The sequence below is a fragment of the Suncus etruscus genome, chromosome 11 (genome assembly GCF_024139225.1).
Source record: "Suncus etruscus isolate mSunEtr1 chromosome 11, mSunEtr1.pri.cur, whole genome shotgun sequence".
In the NCBI taxonomy this organism is placed as follows: Eukaryota; Metazoa; Chordata; class Mammalia; order Eulipotyphla; family Soricidae; genus Suncus; species Suncus etruscus.
The window spans coordinates 44,061,324-44,065,466 of NC_064858.1; the positions used below are offsets into that span (position 1 = coordinate 44,061,324).

The 4,143-nt window shown below is 39.1% G+C and overlaps 1 non-coding gene across 1 annotated transcript; it reads right to left on the minus strand.

Moving 5' to 3' along the window:
• Positions 1 to 785: 785 nt before the first annotated feature.
• On the minus strand, positions 786 to 893 carry LOC126023527 (U6 spliceosomal RNA). Its single transcript, XR_007500643.1, has one exon. It is a non-coding gene; the product is annotated as a U6 spliceosomal RNA (small nuclear RNA).
• Positions 894 to 4,143: the final 3,250 nt, after the last annotated feature.

The following is a 4,143-nucleotide window of genomic DNA, read 5'->3' on the forward strand; positions in this document are numbered from 1 at the left end:
AATGTTAATGAGCGAGAGAAGTAAAATTCCTGTCTCTAATACAGGCAGGGGATGGGAGAGGAGGAAGATTGGGGGCATTGGTGTTGGGAATGTTGCAGTGGTGAAGGGGGTATTCTTTTTATGACTGAAACACAACTACAATCATTTTTGTAATCATTGTGTTTAAATAAAAATACTACTAAAAGAAGTTAAAAAAATGTGAAGATGATTCTATCTCAATTATATCTTAAGAAGCTATTAAATATAAAAAATGAATAACTCCTTATTCATTAATGAAGGGAAGAATAATGTTCCCCCTGCAATCAAAAAGTCAATAACTTTTATCCCTGACCCTGGGAATGAGGTGAGGTGGACTGTAAGTATTTGACCTTATCTGGCAGACACTTGGCAGGTACAATTCAGGGTATGGGCCATGAAAATTGGGTTCTGTTCTGGATGAACACAGGAATCCAATGTAATCAAAAATAACTAACTACAAAGGAGGAAGCTTCTCAGTTGGATCAGGAAGGTAAGTAGAAAAAGAAAGAAGTTTAAAGAACTCAATGTACCTTGGCTAGCTTTGGAGATGAAGGAGAAAGTGGCCTAGAATCAAGGTGTGACCAATTCTAGACTTGATGTGGACAGAACTTAAAAGGACAAGCACTTGGATCCTATGGTCATGATCTAACTTCTGTAAAGAACCCCAAGGAGCAAGAAAAGGCTTTTTCCATAGATCATCTAGGGAGAAATGTTGGCTATTGGCCCCTTGGTTTCCATCTTTCTTTTTTCTTTCTTTCTTTTAAAAAAAAAATACGGAATGCTTCACGAATTTGCATGTCATTCTTGTGCAGGGGCCATGCTAATCTTCTCTGTATTGTTCCAATTTTTAGTATATGTGCTGCAGAAGCAAGCACTTATCTTTTTTATTTAAACTTTATTTATTAATTGATTATTGCTTGTTGGTTTTTGGGCCACACCCAGCGGTGCTCAGGAGTTACTTTTGTCTCTGCGCTCAGAAATTGCCCCTGAAAGGCTGGGGAACTATATGGGATGTTAGGAAAAGAACTGGAGTGGATGTGGGGAAAAGAACTGGGTCCCTCCTGGGTCAGCCTTATGCAAGGCAAATGTCCTACTGCTGTGCTATCTCTCTGGCCCCATTGGTTTCCATCTTGGAGAGATTATAAGGACTGCCAACCTTGAACTATAAAATACAGTTTGTTTCTTTACACAGCTCAGTTTCTGATAGTTTGTTACACCAGTCATTGAAAAATGAGTATTAGTCCAGGGAGATGACTCAAAGAGCTGGAATGTTTGCTCTACATGTGAGAGTCCTGGGTTTGCTCCTTAGCATCTTATAGTTCCCCAAGTATTCCAGGAGCTATTGTGGAGATAGAATTTAAAACATATATTGATTGGGGCCGGAGAGATAGCACAGCAGTGTTTGCTTTGCAAGCAGCCAATCCAAGACCTAAGGTGGTTGATCTGAATCCCAGCATTCCATATGGTCCCCCGTGCCTGCCAGGAGCTATTTCTGAGCAGATAGCCAGGAGTAACCCTTGAGTGCTGCCCAAAACCCCCCCAAAATACAAAACAAAAAACAACATATATTGATTAAAGCATAGCAATAATAGAATCTATATATGTAAAAGAATAGAGTTAGGAAAAAGCATGTTTAAAATATAGTAATTAAGGCCTAGCAATAACTTGTAATGCTTAATTCATTTTAATGCTTGTAATACTTAACTTATAATGCTTAATCCAGTTCAAGTTAAACTCTTGCTAAAGTTCTGATATTTGTCCAAACCCACTTTATCATAAGGTGTGTGATGTACCAACAGAATGTTCCTGGCACGGGGTGCGAGAATGACAAAAGACAATCAAACCAATTAATCAAACCTTTGGCCAAATGAGCACCTCGCGTTAGCAACGTGGAAACGAAGTTACCCAAGAATCCCCTTGGAAACACCTCCAGAACCCTGAGCTGTATTTGGAGAAGGAAGCTAAATTGAACTCTTGATTGGACATTGCCTCCCCTGCTACCCTATTGCCCAAACCCTAGCAACGCTAGAAACAAACTCAAAAATCCCCTTGGAAACCCTCCTGGAACACTGATTCGTATTTGGAAGAAGAAACTCTTGATTGGACATTGCCTTGATCCTACAGCCCAAACCCTATAAAAACCCTCTTGCTTTGCTGCTCAGAGGTCCAGACGGTCCTCTGTCTCTTGACATAATCGCAGCCCTGGCTAGTCAGTCAATAAACCTGCCCTTGCTAATTACATCCTTGGAGTTGTTGTGGTCTCTAATTGAGTGGTGGGCCAGCATTGACCCTAACACTATCCCTTAACATTTTCCAGGCAGGGTTAAAATATAAAAGCCAACAGAAAGAAAATGAGAAAAGGAAACATGAGTGTATAAGCTTGTCCTGGAAGAAAGGTAAATTTACCAGCTAGCATAGCTGTTTGATTGATCTAATTTTCCTAGACATTAATCACCAGTACTTGAGAATAGGCTTATTTTGCTTCCACTTTATTCCATATTGCTAATTTAGGATTGATAACTTTTGCAGTGCCACTCTGGATATTTGGATATGCTGCCATGGGCTGTTTGTTGGAGTCTGGGTGTTCTTGATCCCTGTCTAGACAACACTTGGGTGACATTTCCCAGCATTTGGAGTTGAACTCTCATTCAAAACTGGTCTCATCAAACAACTATTATAAAGTATAGTGCCTTGCAGTTTCTGTACCAGTATTGAAAGCCAGCAAATTCCCAGAGAAAATATGGCATCATTTTTAAATAATTACTACTTCATGTTTTTAAGACCTAAACATACTGCATGGTCTGTTAAATACTACTTCTGTTCTATTCCTACCTAGATACTTGGGTACCTGTGCTTTCATTTATTTATCTATAAAATGTATCCAACATTGACACACTGAATTAAGGATAAAATGAATCAAGCAATCATCTGATAACAATGCCTGGTTATATAAAAACCTAAGTGAGGCGATATTAATTGTTATTGGTTTTATTTTGGAGGCCATGACCAGTAAGTGCTTTTGGGGGCTTATGCTAAGCTCTGTGCAGTGGGGTCAATTTTAGAAGGTCTCTGGGGACCATATATTGTGCTAGAGATCAAAACAGGATCCACTGCTTTTCTCCAGTCCTCTCAATTGTTATTGTTACATGTCTTTTTGGAAACAAGAGACCATTTATGTCTCAGTGGTGGAATTTGTGTGTTCTGGCATGTTAGTAGTATGTTAGTAGCAGTCGTCAGCTTGTCTTTCTAGTGTGTGCCTGGTCTACCTCAATTCAAATCACTTCCTTTGGTTTTCTCACCCCGAAATTTTCTGTTTCTTCTGAAACAAAGAGAGAAAAATCACAGTGACATTTGCTGGCCACAGCATAATTCTGTGCAAGGACTTCTTTTCTTCCAATTGAATGGGTGGTAGCAGCACATGGATTCTTTTCATGTTCTTTGCCTTTTTCCACATGACCTTGCTCTTCCAAGTCTTTCCTTTTTAGCATTTGATGATGAAAAAGATTCCTGAGATTCTGTTATCTCTGCAAACAAAACAGAACATTCCAGCCAAATTTAACAGAACCCTTTATAATTTTACTACATATCAGCTTTCCTGAGTGGCATTGATTTGAGGCAAGGGTCTCTGAGATATGACAGACTTGATTTGAGAAAATTAAATTAAACAGATCAAAATGACACTCTGATTCAGTATGAGAAAGAAGATATATGAGATGACAGTCTATTTCTTTTTAAAGAACTTATTTCCATGGCTCTCAGCATATCAATGAGAAAACATATGGAGGGCATTGCTAATTTAGGACCATGTTTGCTTCAGGCTCTCTATGTAGTTTTCTAGACTGGGCAACCAACATCGTTGGTCCCCATTTTTGAATGAAGTGTTGCGAGAGATACTATCTGACATAAGGACTAGTCAGCTGAAAATAAAGTAGCAGAGTTAATATATTCCATTTCCTTAATTGTATTTGCAAGATGGTAGGGCTTCCAAATTTGCATGAGGTACCCTGAAGTCGAAATGATGCCAGAGCTATCGTTCTGTGTGGGCGGCCTTGACAGTGGGTATTTCAATTTGAAAATTTTGTTAGTTGCCATAGTAATTGTCACAATCATGTGGTTTGTGTGGTC